The sequence below is a fragment of the Callithrix jacchus genome, chromosome 17, assembly GCF_049354715.1.
Source record: "Callithrix jacchus isolate 240 chromosome 17, calJac240_pri, whole genome shotgun sequence".
Taxonomy (NCBI): domain Eukaryota; kingdom Metazoa; phylum Chordata; class Mammalia; order Primates; family Cebidae; genus Callithrix; species Callithrix jacchus.
Genome location: NC_133518.1, coordinates 53801595 through 53820294, shown reverse-complemented (window position 1 = coordinate 53820294; position 18700 = coordinate 53801595). Strand labels below are relative to the sequence as shown.

Here is an 18700-nt window from a genome sequence, read left to right as displayed (position 1 = left end):
CATTATCTCTTCTTCTTCTACTTCATCCTTTGAAAATATATACTAGATGTTTTCCTATTTTATCCTCCCTTTATCTGAACATTTAAAAAAATTTTACCACTCCTTAGTTCTCTGCACTACATTCTGGGTAATTCCTTAATTTCTCTTTTCCAATTCACTGTTTGTTCTATTGTGTCTAAACTGCTTTTTAATTTTCCTTGATTATCATTTTTCTTTCCAGAAGTTCGATTTGGTTCTTTAAAAATCTCCCTAATCAACTATAATTCCTTTAAATATTTTAAACAAGTTATTTCATGTTCTATAACTGGTAATCCTAATATCCAAAGTTTTTTTTTTCTTTTAATATTTATCCTGACCACTCCTCATGGCACCTTTTAACTCGTTTATTTGGTATATTTTGTTCATGAATTCACATTTAAATGACTTGAGTCTGTGACTACTTGATGGTTTAGGACTGAGAATGTTTATCTCTAAAAAGAATTTGCATTTGCTTCTGCAGGGTATCTAATTGGAGCCACTTTTATTTAACTTGTGGCTCTGGGGATTACCTACGCAGAGGTAGTATAAATTTGAAGCTCCAATTTGTATCAGTAAGCTTATAATATCATTTCTCAGGAAGTCTATTGTTTTATATATCGATGTAATCCAGAGAAGGAGCAGAAACAGGTAACTTCCCACGTTGGCTCTCTTTGCAAACAGATGGATATTTTCTTCAACAACCTCTTTAAGTGACTCCTGAGTAGTCTAAGGGCTACTCTCCCATTCCCTGAATCAGTCAACCATGAATCCCTCAAACTCTGGGTTCCTAAAATAAATTTTTGCTTTTAGAAGCACTCAGTTCTGTCCATCTTTGTTTTTCTCTCTAATTTTTGCTTATTATTCATTTTTGCTAGTCCTTAGGGATGTTTTATACTTCTTTGTGTGCCCAGCAATGCAATTGACATGGTTTGACTCTGTCTCTGCATCCAAATCTCATCTTGAATTGTAATCCCCATAATCTCCACATACTGAGGAAGGGACCTGGTGGGAGGTGATTGGATCACAGGAGTGGTTTCCCCCATGCTGTTCTCATGATAGTGAGTTCTCACAAGATCTGATGGTTTTATTACATATTTGATAGTTCCTCCTACTCTCTCTCTCTCAATCTCACCTGCCACCATATAAGATGTGCCTGCTTCCCCTTCTGTCATGATTGTAAGTTTCTGGAGGCCTCCCTAGCCTTGCAGAACTGTGAGTCAATTAAATGTCTTTTCTTTATAAACTGCTCACTATCATGAAGTTCTTTATAGCAGTGTAAAAATTAACTAATAATTTATATTTATATATATACACACATATAAATTTACAAATTATATAATTATATTTGTATATTTATATATTTATAATTTACCTAGAAGCTGATCGTTTCATGACAGTGTGGGAGGAGATTTTCAAAATACCTAGTCTTTCATCCTGCCTAAGACAGAACCTCCTAGTATGATTTTTTAAAAGATAAACTTTTTACCCCTAATTAGAATATTTTAATGAATGCTCAATGTTCTTAGAATAAAGACTAAAATATATCTTCACAAAGTCTGTGAAGACTTATTGAATATAGTTATAGTTTTACATTTTTATGTGTATCATTTTTTAAATGTCCGGTAGCCTCTAAGATAACTGCCCCCACCCAGCTGAAGAGTCTCACCACCTGATATTTATGCTCAGTGTAGCTCTCACCCATATGCAATAAGGCTGACATATGGAATCTAGGATATTGTGGAAAAGACAATGTGTAACTTCTGCAGTAAGATCATAAAAGATATCTCACTTCTACCTTGCTCTCTTGGGTCACTCACTCTGGAGAAAGCCAGCTGTCATGCCAAGAGGCACCTAAGCAGCTGTATGAAGAGTTCACATGGTGAATAACCGAAGCCTCTTGCCAGCAGCCATGTGAGTGAGCCATTTTAAAGGCACATCTTTCCTCTGCAGTCAGACCTTCATCTGGCCAACACTGGAATTGTTAGCTTATGAAAATCTTTGAGCCAGAACCACCCAGTGAAACTACTCCTAAATTCCTGACTCACAGACTTGGTGAGATAATAAATGATAACTTGTTTTAAGCTACCAGGTTTTGGGATTAATTTGTTATACAGTAAAAGATAATAATAGATAACTAATATAATGTCCATCTCTTTCCCTACACTGAATACTTCAAGAAGCAGAGACTGTGTCTGTTTTTGCTTACCCTTGCATGCCCTGTGCCTGGCCTATAGTAGAGACTTAAGAAATATTTGTTGAATCAACAAGTAAAGCAATCAGTATAAAAATTGTATGTCCTTAGTCCCTAGCAAAGATGTCATGACAAAAATGCCAAAAGCAATTGTGACTAAAACAAAAGTTGATAAGCTCATTAAAGAGCTTCTGCACAGCAAACAAGCAAACAAAAAAAACACCTATCAACACAGTAAAGAGACAGCCTACAGAATGGACGAAAATATCTGCAAACCATGCATCTGACAAAGGTCTAATATCAAGAATCTACAAGAAACTTGAATTAATAAGGAAAAAACAAATAACTCCATTCAAAAGTGAGCAAAGGACATGAACAGATACTTCTCAAAAGAAGACATACATGTGGCCAACAAACATATGAAAAAAATCAACTTTACTATCTTTAGAGAAATGCAAATTAAAACCATAATGAAATACCATTTCACACCAGTCAGAATGGCTATCATTAAGAGGTCAAAAGATTACAGATGCTGACAAGATTGCAGAGGAAAAGGAACACTTAAATACTGCTGGTGGGAGTGTAAATTAGTTCATCCATTGTGGAAAGCAGTTTGGCGATTTCTCAAAGAACTTAAAACAGAATCATTATTTGACACAGCAATCCCATTTTTAGGTATGTGCTCAAAGGAATAGAAATAATTTTATTTCCAAAACACATTGATGTGTATGTTCATCACAGCACTATTCACAATAGCAAAGACATGGAATCAACCTAGTTGCCCATCAACAGTAAACTGGATAAAGAAAATGTGTACATATATACCATGGAATACTATGCAGCCATAAAAATGAGATCTTGTCCTTTGCAGCAACATGGATGCAGCTGGAGGCTATTATCCTAAGCAAGCTAACACAGGTACAGAAAACCCAATACCTCATGTTCTCATTTATAAGTGGGAGCTAAACATTGATCATACATGGACACAAAGAAGGGAACAACAGACACCAAGGCCTACTAGAAGGTAGAGAGTGGGAGGAGGGTGAGGATTGAAAAACCACTTATCAGGTACTGTGCTTATCACCTGGATGATTAAATAATCTGTACACCAAACTCCCGTGACATGCAATTCACCTACATAACAAAACTGCACATGAACTCCTGAACCTAAAATAAAAGTTTAAAAAAAGAGAGATTGCATGTTCTGTGCCATAGAAATGACCAGAAGAATCCCATGGTGAGAAGCTGCTAGAAAAATTATCTTGACATTATATAATGGCCAATATTTTCCTTAGAAACTGAGAAATTTTAGATTTGGAATACGTTCATGCAGAATCTGCTGTATTTAATGGGTTTTCAAAATATTTGGGCAGTGAAAGATGACAACAGGGATCAGCCTAAGTAGTTCTCATCATTTAAGTTCCTTAAAAGAAAACAAAACATCACAAAATGTTTAAAAATGGGTTTGGTTCTATTTCAAAGAAAGAATTAAAAGGGGAAAGATAAATCCAGAATTTGAGTATGTGGATGTTCCTGGGTATTGGGGTATGTGTTCATTGCAGTGGTGGTGGCAGCATTAGTGGTAATGGTGGCTCTGGGAATGAGGGTAGAATTGCCTCACCCCATCCTTCTGCTTTTATAGCCTTGACCCTTCCAACAAAGAAGGGTTGGAAATTATTCCAAGTGCCTATTTTCCAACAAATAACAGCTCAAGTCCTACTTCTGCTGGAAAGCTTTCTCTGATTCTCAGGGGCCACTCCCTTCTATAACTTCTATTGCACTAATAATCTTTAAGAGATTCATGGAGGTCTTAGTTCATTATATTATGATTTACTTTTTTTTTTTTTTTTTTCCAGAAACAGTGCCTGTCTCTAACTCCCAGGTTGGAGTGAAGTGGTACAATCATAGCTCATTGTAATCTCAAGCTCCTGGTCTCAAGCAATCCTTCTACCTTGGCCTCTCCGAATGCTGGGATTACAGGTGTGAGCCACTGAGCCTGGCCTGGTTTATGCATATATGTAAGTATGCTATTTACTTGACTTCCTTCCATGGAACATACAGCATTCTTAGCAGAAAGATGATTCCCTCAGTTAGAGTTGCTATTCAGAGCAGTGGGAAATTCACACAGTAGGTCTGGGGGAGGAGGAAGTGGAGGTCATCCTCAGAGTCTTTGAGGATTGGTTTCAGTTTCAGGCTCAAGGGTGAAATTAATATTTCACCAGAGAGAAATTCTATGATGAGGCAGAGTCAGAAACAAGCCAGGAAGTGGACTGAAGGCAAGAAGAGACAAAGGGATTCTGGATGTGGGTGCAAAAATGCAGGAACAAGAGTTCAGTCTTATTGGGTATTGACCGTATGGTCCCCAAAGCAGATCGCCCAACTGTAAGTTGCAGACCTACACTGACGTTCTTTCCCTAACTAGACTATACATTCCTCAAGGATTGGCGTTTTTACTCATCTCTTTCTATCCTCAAGGTATTGCATGGGGCTCTAAATATGATAGTTGCCCAGTACATTTATATATGTTTATATGTATTATATAATTTCATATTTATAAATATATAATACTTAAACTTTTAGCTGAGTTTTACAGTATTCATGAAATTTACTGTATTTATATTTGATTTCATATAGCTAGCTGTGTGAGATTAAGCTTCACTAGGTAGACAAAAGGATTGAAGCTTCTTAGTTGTGAGTAACATATATACACTACAAAACTGAGCCATTGTTGGTGACCTCTAATATAAAATTGAAATAACACCTTCACCTGCAACATCATCTGAGCTAACTACATACTGTCATATAGATCACTTGAACCAGCCTTGATAGATGAGTCATTTATAATCAGGAAATAAATTGAATACAAATAGGATTTGCTAAAGAATGTGGTTTTCTCCTGCAATCTTTACTTATTTTTGATATGTGTCTAAATTATTGCCACTCTGAATTCATGAGGTTGAAAGGAATAAGGTTTAATTGCTGTGTGATGAGTTAAAATATTAATCGTGTGTATTGTTCTGTATTTGTTCCTTTTGCCATTTCAAGCAGGTAGCCAGGACCTAGATAATTCCTGTAATTTTAATTCATTTTAAAATTAGAATTTTAATTTTTGGCAAGTCTGAAACCTGAAGCTACTTGAGATAAAAGGATCTTCACATATTTCTTGGAACCTAAATTCATTAAAGAGATCATTCCAAGTGAAGAGATTATTCCAAGTGCCTTTGAGGAACAATTAAGGAAGAGAAGAGTGGATATAGAACTCTGGCAAGAAATGTGTTTGGGGAGCAAGATAGCTGTATGCTTTAGTTTAAATGTCTATAGATGGGGCGAACTTTACTCAGATTGACGCAGTCCCTTCCTGTTTCTGGCATTTGACTTAAGAACTGCTAACAGGCAATAGTAGGAGAAAGGGGGAGGCTTTTCCAGACTGGGAAAAAGGCAGCCTGAGGCCATGAGGTAGGAGAAAGCATCACTGCCGCACAAGGTCTATCTAAGAAGAGCTGAATGTAGAGACTACCCTTCAGTATCGGAGGCCTAGAAGCTGAATTTACTGCTGGTTTCATAAGGGAGAGCTCGGCCGCACAGACAGGCCTCACTGAAACATGTAACCTGCTAATCTGACAATAGGTTATTGGTATGTGTCTTTGGGTTGTGTTGTTTCTAGGGGCAGGAGTGGACTGACCTCAGCCTTAGAAGCAGTTTCACTGGAGTGAGTTTACCACTTACTGGTTGATTTCCAAAGTGGGAGGCTGTTACTGATTGGCTGGCTTTCAGAGGAAAGTGTGTTTCTGCTGAATGGAGTAGCAGTTCTGGTATTTACCTGTTACTGTGGCTATAGAGTTACCAGTTTTTTCTTAGAAGAATGGGACTTTTATTTTTTATTTTGCTTAATTTTCAGGAAGATGGGACCTTGTGTTCGGGTTTGCTCGCTAGACAAAGATTTACACCTGCACATCATCGTTCTGAAATGGGGAACTTCCAGACCATGGGTGACCACTGGGTTTTGGACATGAGAATATGAGGGACAACCATGAGGGCATGGAGGTGACAGGCCTTCCCTGTTCTCCAGGCGTCATGGAAACCTCATGGCTTCTGCTGTCGTGTAGAAACGAAGGTGCCCGCAGTAATTAATAGTGAATTGCCTCCCAACCTGAGAGATGGGTGCTAAAAGCAAGATTTGAACTGATTTAAAGAATATAAATAAATGCAGTACTTCTTTCAAGCCTGTGTTTGTAGACTGATAAGATCTTCCTCATTTCATGAAGGGGGATAACTATGATACATACTTGTCATTAGAAGATCGAAGAACACGGAAGGAACAGCAAAAATGGGACTGGTGATTTTGTTTAAATTGGATGTGAAGGGTAAGCGGCAGGCGTTTGTAGTGCAAACATTTCTGCCTTGGCCTCTCAAAAGAAACTCACCTTTCCTGAAATGAAGGAGCTGTGCTAAATCATCTCTAGGGTCATTCACAGATCTAATCCACCTGTTATTTTTAATAGGACTATGACAGCAGATTCCAAGTTTCAGAATGTAACTGCATCTTGCTAAGAAGTCAAATCTATTCATTCATTAACACCAGGGAAAAGTAAATAAGCTTAGTTATTTTACCTGTAATTATAATGTTCTACATTTGTAAAATGACTTCATACCACCCATCTCATGTTAAACTCAATAAAGCTCTCAAGCTCTTATAGGGTAAGAGATACTAGAAGTGCCCAAGAATTCTGGAGCTCTTCCCTGGCTTTAGTACTGACACTGGGATGTGTGAAGAGATGGCCCCAGAGCTCCTAGACCCTCATCCCCAGTACTCAAGGACTCACCACCCTATCTGCTTGGGAGTCTTGCAGTCTATCCTATCACACCTTCTATCTTTTTTCATATCAGCCACCACAGAAAGCCCAACACCTCCACGTCTTCTAACATCACCTGGACTCCCATCCTCAGGAGGCTCTGAACCCTCCCTAATTCTTCCACTCCTCCTTCCACCTGCTCCCAAAGCCCCAAACCTCTCACTGCATCTCCTGAAGCTCTGTTGGTCTCCACCTAAGTCCTCGGTGCTCTCAGCCTCCTCTGTGTGTTCTCATCTGCTTGTTCTCACTGGACTCCTAAGGAACCATGTTCCCATAAGGCCTCTCAGATGAGAGCCATTTCCTCTCTCATATCACTCATACCACCGTGTAGAGAGGCAAGGATCATTACTGTTGCTTCTAGGATGTTTCTCACTACTCCCTAATGGCCTAACTTTTAATCTTATGCCATTGCAATTCTGCTACACCATCCCACTCTGAGCCTCAGACATCTTCAGATTCCTGTCACTTCATGAAGATTTTAGCTTGTGGCTCACAATCACTCTCTCCATCACTACCCCTGCATTCATTCTTGATGATTTCAGTATCCACATGGATCACCCTTCCAATATCCTGGGTTCTCAGCTGCGCTTTTAACAAAGATCCTACCTACTTCAGTTAAACACTCCCAGGACCCACAATGGCTCATATCATTACCTATACTGCATACTTCAGTGTCTTGAATCAAAATCTCTGGGTCTCCTACTGTTTCACTCACTCCTACTGGTATCCAGAGCCAATAAGTTTTGGTGACCACACTGAGATCTATGATCCATCGATCCTGTCACCGTTTCACAGTCTTCCTCCTCTTCCCATCACGCCCCTACTTTTTGGATTCTAGAAACCATCATAATTGTTTTCTTATGTGTACCTTCAACTTCCTTGTCCCTCTTTTCTGTCTCCATACTCTCCTGGGAAAACTTGACCTTGGTAAAATACACCTCTCCACATCCTTGCCACCTGCCTCGTGCAGTGAATGTGGCCGGGGGAAAATGAACAACTATGCTGACCAGTGGTGCTGCCCAGCAAATTGAAATTATATTTTTCTTTCCTCTTGCTATTCAACATGTAGTTCATAGTTCCACAGCATCAATATTTGAGAGATTACTAGAAATGTAGGATCTTTATTCCCAACCCAGATTCACTTAATCACAGTCTGCTTTTTAACAAGATCCCCAGGCATTTCCTATGCACATTAAAGTTTGAAATTAATGACCTACAGGATGATTTAAAACCTTTCTGGCTGGGCACAGTGGCTCACTTATAATCCCAGCATTTAGGGAGTCCGAGCTAGGAGGATTACTGGAGCCCAAGAGTTCAAGACCAATCTGGTCAACTTAGCAAGACTTAATCTCTACAAGAAGTGAAAAAAAAAGTTACCCTGGCATGGTGGTGTATGCCTGTAGTTCCAGCTATTTGAGTGGCTGAAGTGGGAGGATTGCTTGAGCCCAGGAGGTGGAGGTTTCAGTGGGCTGAGATCATGACACTTCACTCCAGCCTGAGTAACAAAGTGAAACCCTGTCTCAGAATAAATAAAATAAACAAATAGAACCTTCTTTTTTCTTAAACTTTCAATACTTCCAGACCTTATTCTCAGCTGATGAGTTTACTTCCTGTTTAAATGAGGGGGAAAAAAAAGCAACCATATTTCCATCCTTGCCTACCAGCTGTACAGAATCTGTGCCTGTATCCTCTGTGCTTTCTTCCCCCACTGTGGTGGACTGCCAGTGCTCTTTTCTAAGGCTATTCATTGTACCTGTGCTTGAGCTCTCCTCCCCTCTGCTGTCCCCAGGGAGACTACTTCAACACTCAATCTCTCTCTCTCTCTCTCTCTCTCTCTCTCTCTCTCTCTCTCTCTCTCTCTCTCTCTCTCTCTCTCTCTCGTGTCCTCGGTGTTTCTTTCAAGTCTTTCCTATCAGCATCCTACCATTCTATATTTTTTCTCATCTTAAAAATTAAATACACACATTAAAAAATAAAGCACTCATCAGACACTACATTCTCATGAAGCTGCCTGTTTCTCTGCTTACTTTTGTAAAACTCTCCTGAAAGTGTTCTCATTCTCCTATTTCATCCCTCCAGCCAGGCTTTCATCTCACTAGTCCACCAAAACCGCTCCAGTTGTGGGCACCAGTGATCTCTACATTGCTGAATCCGATGGTCAATAAATCCCCTTTTCACTTGACCTCCAACAGTAATTACCTAGTTGATCAAGCCTTTTTTAAAACAAACAAACTCTTTCCTTGCTTGAAACAATAAATGCCCCAAAACATGTTTACTTTCTACTTGCAATCCATTCCTAGTTTAAGTTTACGATTTTAGGTTAAATACGCATCCCCTTTAGCATTGTGAGAGCATTTTTCCTTGTCTTTTTTTAGACTAAAGTATGGTTGGAAAGAATGGTATTACTATAATCCCTGGTCTATTGTATTTGACCTGCTTTTACTTTCTGGAAGACTTTAAGATCTACAATTCATCACTTGGGTTCAGAAATCTCACATTGATATGTTTCTTTGTGGGTGATTTTTTATTTATTATACTGGATTCACAGAGGTCTTCTTGATCTGGATGGTCACATCCATCAGTTCAGAGAATTTTTCTTAATTACTTTTAAAATAATTATTTCCTTCTACTTTCTATGTTCTCTCTTTCTGAAATTCCTACTACTTGGATATCGAATTGCCTACATTGATCCTTTAATTTCTCTTTTTTCTTGAAAATTTTTTCTCTATCTCCTTTGCAGTTTGTTTGTTTTTATACTATACTTTCTGGGATTCCCTTTATCTAATTCCAATTATTATTATTTTTATTGTTGCTATTGTATTTGTAACTTCTAGGGCCCCTTTTTGTTGTAAAACTACTTTTGAATAATTTTCTCTTCTTGTGTAAAGGATATAATAGCTTCTCTTATCTCTCTGAGGATATCAGAGTCCCACATCTTCCTCCAGTTGTCTTCATGCACGATTTCTATTTCTTCCTAATTTATTTTTCTTCTGTTTATTGTTTAGGCTTTCCCCCTGCCAAATGTCCTGTGATTGGCAGTCTTGGGTTGAATTTAAGAGTAAGTCACTAAAAAACTGATTACACCTTGTGTGTAAATGAGAGAGAGAGTGCGTGTGAAGGTGTAGTCTTCAGGTAGGCTATATTATGGGTTGATTTAGCTGGGATGTTTGCTTAAGAAACCTCCCAATAGTCATATTCTAAAGTTTCATTTTTTTTGTTTATTCTTATTATTTTAACCTTTATTTTAGGTTTGGGGGTATATATGAAGGTTTGTTACACAGGTAAACATGTGTCATGGGGGTTTGTTGTACATATTATTTCATCACCCAAGTATTGAGCCCAGTACCCTATAGTTATCTTTTCTGCTCTGTTTGTTTTAATCTTGGCCTGGTGTATTTTCAAAGCATAAAATCCTCCAATCACCTGTCCTGGAGAAGTATAGCACACTGCTAATGTTTTCATGGAGCTACAACATGGAGCGTAGATAAAAATATTATTGTTCAATATGCAAAGTTTCACTTAATCTTCTCTTGTGAGTATCTACCCCTCATTTGATCCTGTTGTCCCATTTGGAGTTTTTCTGGTGAATTTTCTCCATGTACTAGTCTCTGCCTTGATGAGGCAGGAGAGGGGAGGAGTAGAGAAGAATAATGTGGCTGCACAGGACAATGAAAGGTGCCTGGTGGCATCTAGTTACTTCTTATGCATAATATCAAGCATTTCTCCTATTTTCAGGCATACATATGAACATCTTCTGGAGGTTCCTGGAACCCTTAAATTCTGAGTCTTTTAGGAGTGTTTTGTAGCATAAATTAGCCTGCTTCTGACTTTGTCCCTTTAATTTTGTTAAAATGTCCATACTATCCAAAGCAATCTACAAATTCAGTGCAATCCTTATCAAAATTTCAATGGCATTTGTCACAGAAAATTTTTTAAAAATTCTGAAATTTGTATGAAACCAAAAATACCCTTAAGAGTCAAAGCAATCTTGAAGAACAAAGCTAGAGACATCATACTCCCTGATTTCAAACTGTGCCATAAAGCTACAATAATCAAAACTGTATGGTACTGGCATAAAAACAAATACATACGTGAATGGAACAAAATATAGAAATCAGATATAAACCTCTGCATATATGGTCAGCTAATATTTTAAAAGAGAACCAAGAATAGATACTAGAGGGATGAAAGTCTCCTCAATAAATGATGTTGGGAACACTGGATATCCACATTCAAAAGAATGTCTTAAACTATATACAAAAAATTAACTTGTCTTAAACCATATACAAAAATTAACTCAAAATGGATTAAAGACTTAAGTGTAAGACCTGAAACCATAAAACTCCAAACAGAAAACATTTCCTAAGGGAAATGGTCAACACTATGTATTAAAAAGTAAACATAAAGAAAAAACTCCTTGATATTAGTCTTGGCAATGATTTTTTGGATATGATGCTAAAAGCACAAAACAAAAGCAAAAGTCAACAAATGGGACTACATCAAACTAAAAAGCTTCTGCATAGCAAAAGAGACAATTAACAAAATGAAAAGGCAACCCATGAACTGGGAGGAAATATTTGCAAACCATATATCTGATTAGCTATTAATATCCAAAATATGTAAGGAATTCAGACAACTCAGTAGCAAAAAGACAATAACCTAATTTAAAAGTGAGCAAGAGACCTGAATAGATCTATAACAAAAGAAGACATATACTGGGCCAACAGGTATATGAAAAGGTGCTCAGCATCACTAATCATTAGAGAAATTTAAATCAAAACCACAATGAGATATTACCTCACACCTGTTAGGATGGCTAGTCTCAAAAGGCAAGAGATAACAAGTGGTGGAGAAAAGGGAAACTTTTACACTGTTGGTGGGCATGTAAAATTGGTACAGTCATGAAAAACAGTATGGAGTTTCCTGGAAAAATTAAAAATAGAACTGCCATATGATCCAGCAATTCCACTTCTGAGTGAATATCCAAAGGAAATGAAATCAGTATTTCAAATAGGTATCTGTTCCGCCATGTTTATTGTAGCATTATGCACAATAGCCAAGATATAGAAACAACATGTGTCCATTGATAGATGAATGCATAAAGGAAATGTGGCGCGTGCGTGTGCGCACACACACACACACACACTGAAATATCACTGACCATAAATAGAAGGAAATACCATGACATTTGTAACAACATTGATGAACCTGGGGGACATTATGCTAAGTGAAATAAACTAAACACCTAAAGGCAAATACTGTATGATCTCACTTATACATGGAATCTAAAGAAGTCTAGGTCATAGAATCAAGAGTAGTACAGTGGTTAACAGTGGCTGGGGAATGGGGAAAAATGGGGAGACATTGGTCAAAAGTTACAGACTTGAAGTTATAAGATGAAGAAGTTCAGGGAATCCAATGTGCAGCATGGGTGACAATGGATGTGTCCAATAATTTGGTTGTGGTAATCATTACACAATGTGTACCTATATTAATCATCACATTGTATACCTTGAATATATAAATGTTTGTCCATTAAATTTTTAAAAAACCTTGAGAAAAAAAGAAACACAAGTGATTCTAAAATGAACAAATTCCATTTGCTGGAATTTTAGTAAGTTCTGGAGGGAATGGCAGTAATGTCTGTTCAATATACCATATTCAATTGTAATGCCTGTCTTGATTTTTATTTACCAAGTTAGAGCATTAAAACACTGATGGCAAAGGACATCAGAAAATATGAGTGTGAATAGATAGATATAAAACAATAGTCAAATGCTTCAATTTAGCCTTTCTTAGGCCATGGCAGATCATACAGATGAAAAATACAACTAAAAATGTATTATGGTAGCTTGTCTTCAAGATGGCCCCTAAAGAGCCTTGGCTTCTGGTATCCATGCTCTTGTATAGTCCTCTTTAACATTTTATCACGGTTGTTCTGTATGATCAATAGCATATGGGAAGATAACTGTATGACTTCTCAGGCTAGGTCATAAAAGATATTGCTGATTCCATTTTGTTCTCTTGGGTCATTCACTCTGGGGCATACCAGCCACCATATCCTAGGGACACTCAGTTGATCCCTTGGAGAAGTCCCCGTGGAGAGGGTCTGAGGACTATCACTTACTTACTAGTCATGTGAGTGAGCCACCGTGGAAGGAGGTCTACCAGCTTAAGTACAACCTTTAGATGATTGTAGTCTCATGCAAAATTTTGAGCCTAAACCTTCCCATTAAGCCAGCCTCACAATCCTGACCCACTGAAATCATAAAGGATGATAAAGGTTTAAGATTGTTTTAAGCCACATCTTTTGGTGTAATTTTTATGCAATGATATATTACTAATAGGGATATTAACATAGTTAATAAGGTCAGCCTGATATATATCATCTATAATAAAGGTCAATAATCAATGACCTGTAGGCCAAATCTGGCTCATTGTTGTTACAATCTGGCTTTATTGTCGAAACGATAAAATTTCATTGCAACACAGCCCTGCTGATTCATTTGCATATTGTCTATGGCTGCTTTCATGCTACATGGCAGAATTGAGTAGATACAACAGAGATTATATGGACTACATGCCTAAAATATATTTACTGTGCAGCCTTTTACAGAAAATTGGCCTACCGCTAGTGTATAAAACCAATTTATCTTTCTATGTATCTACCCTGAAAACTAAGAATATACACTCCTAATAAGGTCTTGTGAGTCATTGCCCAAAACTGGCCATTTTTGGCTCCAAAGACATTTATAATACATTCCAGACATAGAAATAGAACAGAATACATTAGTTGGCAAAAGTGCAATATACCATGGAACTTTTAACAAAAATATAACCTGATATAGCAGAGAATATTATTTGCAACTGCCCCCTTCCCACAAATCTGCTTTCTCCTTCTTGCTAAACATCTCGCTTTTCAGCTAGACTGTATCACTTAGCCTCTCTTGTGCCTAGATGGGGCCATGCAACCAGTTTGCAGTTTTGCCAACCTATGAAACCAGCCTCATCACCCCTGTTTAGAGACATCAGCAAACAGCTGCCAATTGTTCCCCTCTCATAGTCCAGTCTCATGCCTGAATTTAGACCTGCATCAATCAAATACCTTCTTCTCAGAGATCTGAGTTTCAGCTCTGTGAGGCTCCACCTCTAAATGTAAATGTTAAGAACAATGCCAGCCTTTTTTCTTTGCTTTCATAGCTGGTTTCTGAAAGTTGTTGTAACCATAATACTTTAGATCCCTTAGTGTTTACTCTGTGCCTTTAGATTAACTAGTTAATAATTTTTAAATAAACTTCTCTCTGTTAAAATAACTGGAGCAGCCCCAGCATCCACTCTAGCCATTTACCCAAGAGGAATGAAAGCATGTGTTCACATAAAGATGCGTACTCAAACATTCATAGCAGCTTTGAATTCCTTCATTCATTAGTAATCCAAACTGTAAACACCTTACATGTCTATTATCATGTAAATGAGGAAATAAGTTGTGGTACATCCATGTAATGGAAAAGTATTCAGGTATAGTAGAATGAAATACAAATATACACAATATTATTGATAATTTTCAAAAATCCAGTAAAATAAACTGGACTCAGAAGGCTTAGATTATCTTATTCTGTTTACATGATAGTCTAGGAAAGACAAAATTGTAGTGATGGAAAGCAAATCAGTGTTTGCCAGAAACCTGAGGCAAGGGTGGGAGATTGGCTGCAGAGGGGCATGAGGGATCTTTTGGAAAGAATGGAAATATCCTGTACTGGTAATGAATACACAACTATTCACTTAAAAAAACTAATAAAATTATTACTTTAAATTTGGTGAATCTGGCTGGGTGTGGTGGCTTATGCCTTTAATGCCAGCACTTTGGGAGGCCAAGGCGGGTGGATCACTTGAGGCCAGGAGTTCAAGATGAGACTGGCCAACATGGTGAAACCCTAACACTACTAAAAACACAAAAATTAGCCTGGTGTAGTGGTGTGTGCCAGTAATCCCAGGTACTTGGGAGGCTGAGGTGGTAGAATTACTTGAATCTGGGAGGTGGAGTTTGCAGAGAGCTGAGATCATGTTACTGCACTCAAGCCTGAGTGACAGAGAAAGACCCTGTCTCAAAAAAAAAATAGTAAATTCTATTTTATGTAAATTATATCTCAATCAATAGATTATACCTAAAATAACAAGTGGAAATTCAATTTAAAAATACCGTTTACAGTAATTTAAAAAGTATGAATCATTCAGGAATAAATCTGATAAAAGATGTACATGAAAACTGCTAAGAGAAATTAAAGATTTAAATGCATGGATTGAAAGACTCAATGTTTTAAAAAATGTAATTTTCCTCAAATTGAACTACAGATTTAATACAATTCCAATCAAAAATCCCAATAGGGTTTTAAAAATAGAAATTGACAAGCTGATTCTAAAATTCATATGCAAATGCAAAAACTCTAGAATAGCCAAAACAACTTTGAAAAGGAACAAAGTTGTAATACTTACAGTACTTGACTTTAAGAGGTACAAAACTACAGAAATCAAGACAATGTGGTGTCAGCATAAAGACAAACAAATCAACAAAAAGGAGTCGAGGAGTAGAACCACATAGATATGGTCAATTGATTTTTAATGCAAAGGCAATTTATTTGAGAAAGTATAGTCTTTCAAAAAATTGTGGTGGAATATTTAGATATCCATATGCAAAAGAGTGGGCTTTGATCCACATCTCAAAATAGATCACAGACTTAAAACTGTAAAACTTCTCATAGAAAACAGCAGAAAGTTTGAGTCATCTTGAGTTAGGCAAAGATTTCTTAGAATACAAGTACAATCCATAAAAGAATTTGATAAATTAGACCTTATCAAAATTAAGAACTTCTGCTCTTACTGTTAGAGAATAAACAAATACAAGAAACAGCCTGGAGAAAATATTCACAAACAACTTAGCTGATAAAGTGGTAGAAGAAGACTTCATGTGTTTTTCTTAGCTACAAGGAAATGTCTAATTTTTCACCATTTATTAAGTGGGTTGCTATTTGTTCTTTATAAGCATTCTATTATGTTTAATAAATTTACTTATATTCCAATTTTATTTACTTATATAGCAATTAAATTTACTTATTTAGCAATTTTATCAAGAACAACTGATAAATTTTATCAAAATTATTATTTTTAAATCATGTGTTGATAAAGCATTTTAAAATTCATCCCTTCTCATTTGTACTGGTTATTTACCCTACTGGCTCTGTCACTACAACAGAATTAGCAGGGAGTAGGATTGGGGAGGAGAGTCTTAGAAGTTATCTGTCTTTTTCATATTTCATAAACAACCTAACTCTTTACCAAAATAAACTGTTTAAGTCTGCAAGTTTTCTGTTGATGGAGGGCAGAGGCCATGAGAATGAGTTCTTTCGTTTGCTGTAGATCTTGATGAAAATTGTTTTTGCTACCCTTCCCTCAAAGGTAAAACATCCCAGTCAATTGAAATTGCTCAATAATGTGTTTTCAGTCACAGGAAAAAATGGGCAGAATTCTGCTCCCTTGATGAGTGGAAGGACTCTTAGGAGTCATACTGAGTAACATGCCTGGAACAGAAAGCAATATTTTAACCAACCAACTTTCCTTCCTTCCTCCATGACTGGGTCTCCCTCTGTTATCCAGGCTGGAGTACAGTGGTGCAATCTTGGCTCACTGCGACATCCCTCTTTCAGGTCCAAGTGACCCTCCTACCTCAGCCTCCTGAGTAGCTGGGACCACAGTCATGCACCACCACTCCCGGCTAATTTTTGCATTTTTGGTAGAGGCGCGGTTTCGCCATGTTGCCCAGGCTGGTCTCAAACTTCTGAGCTCAAGTGATTGTCCGCCTTGGCCTCCCAAAGTGCTAGGATTTCAAATCTTCCAAATTCTTCTCATCCATCAACAGAGAGTGGGACTGTTGGTTCATTCCCACGTCAGAAAGTACACATGTTGTGGGAGAAGGAAATTAAGTTCAATCATTTTTCAGCAGACATTTCATGAACATGTTCTCTCTCGCAACAGTGGAGAATTATTTTCTCCAACTGAACAATGAGCAAGTCACATCATCAGAGAGGGACACATACTACCTATAATCTATCATTTCTGCAAATTGTTTCGGGACACCACATCATTGACAATTAACTTGACAATGATAGATCTCATAAAACACAGCAAGTCTCCCTAAGGAGACTCTAGCAGTGCTTCACCTGAGGGGAAAAAAGTTGTTTTCAGTCTTTACTTCAATCTATGGTTAAGCATACTTAGAGACCTTTTTAGAACCAACCATGTACCTTTGTTCAAAAAACTAAGAGCGTAGCATGGAGTATTTTTTTCTGTTACAGTACTGTGTAACAAGCAACCCATTGCCCCAACCTACAACCTCAGTGGTTTAAAACAGTAAACGCTCAGTTCTTTCTCATGACTTTTAACTTAAACTGCGATCCAGCTGATCTTCGGCTAGACTCAGCTGGGCTGATATTGATTTCATTTTCTGTTTGGGTTCAGGTCTGCTCCATGAATTTTCATCTGGCTGCTTGAATTATGGTCTTCACCTGGCAAAGATCTGCAGTGCCAAGAAGATTGGTGGAAACTCCATACTTCTTAAAACTTTAACCGGAGAAAAGGTATTGTCATGTTTGCTTATATTCCAGTGGCCAATATACATCATAAGGCCAAACCCAAAATAAATGGAGGTGAAGAAGTATACTCATCTCACAGTAAATCATGGCAAAGTTGTGGAAGAAGAAAAAAGTTGTGAAAACATTGCACTCTACCACTCCAAGGTTCCCCAAAGAGAGATGATGTTTTGATAAATAGAAGTAGTAAAAAAAAAAAAAAAAAAAAAAAGAGAGACAGTCTGAATTGTGCATTAAAGATAGATTGTTTATAAATAAGCAGAATGTCCCAGCTACTCAGGAGGCTGAGGCAGGAGAATTGCCTGAACCCAGGAGGCGGAGGTTGCGGTGAGCCGAGATTGCGCCATTGCACTCCAGCCTGGGTAACAAGAGCGAAACTCCGTCTCAAAAAAAAAAATACATAAATAAAATAAAATAAATAAGCAGAATGGTGGGACAAAATTTTTCTGTCAGAGAAAACAATGTAAGCGAAGTGAAAGACATCAAATTTTGCATAACATGCTAAAAAATTAGAAGACAAAATTAGCTGAAGCAGAAGATTCACATTGTAAAATGTGGAAGAAGTTTGAAAAGTGTATGAACCACATTATCAAAGACTTTGCATAGCTGGTTATGCAAAGTAAAAATAAATGTTAGATTGTACTAAATTACATAGGCAATAGGGATCCATGAAAGATTTTTCAGAAAGGGAATAGCATATGCAAAACAATATTTAAGAAGGTTAACCTTGAATTGGACCACATGACAGATCAGGCAGCAAAGATATTGGAGGTTGGGAATGTAGTTAGGAGCCTACTGGGGACTAGAACTTAAAGTAGATGTTCGGAGAATGGAAAGGTAACTACTATTTCAAAGAAAATATCAGTAAGATCTTACACATTATCTTTTTTAATGCAGATAACAGAAATTGAGTTTGAATTAATTTATTTTTAAAAAGGGATTTCATTGTAAGGACTTGGGGATATCTTGTAGATTTCAGGGTGAGGACTAAAGCT

General features: G+C 37.4%; 1 long non-coding RNA gene across 1 annotated transcript in view; it reads left to right on the top strand.

The window, feature by feature from the left end:
* Positions 1–18700, top strand: part of LOC108588851 (uncharacterized) — a 62978-nt gene that overhangs the window by 29270 nt on the left and 15008 nt on the right. The window contains exons 2-3 of the long non-coding RNA XR_004735975.3: positions 4066–4227; positions 17575–17693. This is a non-coding gene — a long non-coding RNA (uncharacterized LOC108588851). The remainder of the gene's footprint in view (positions 1–4065; positions 4228–17574; positions 17694–18700) is intronic.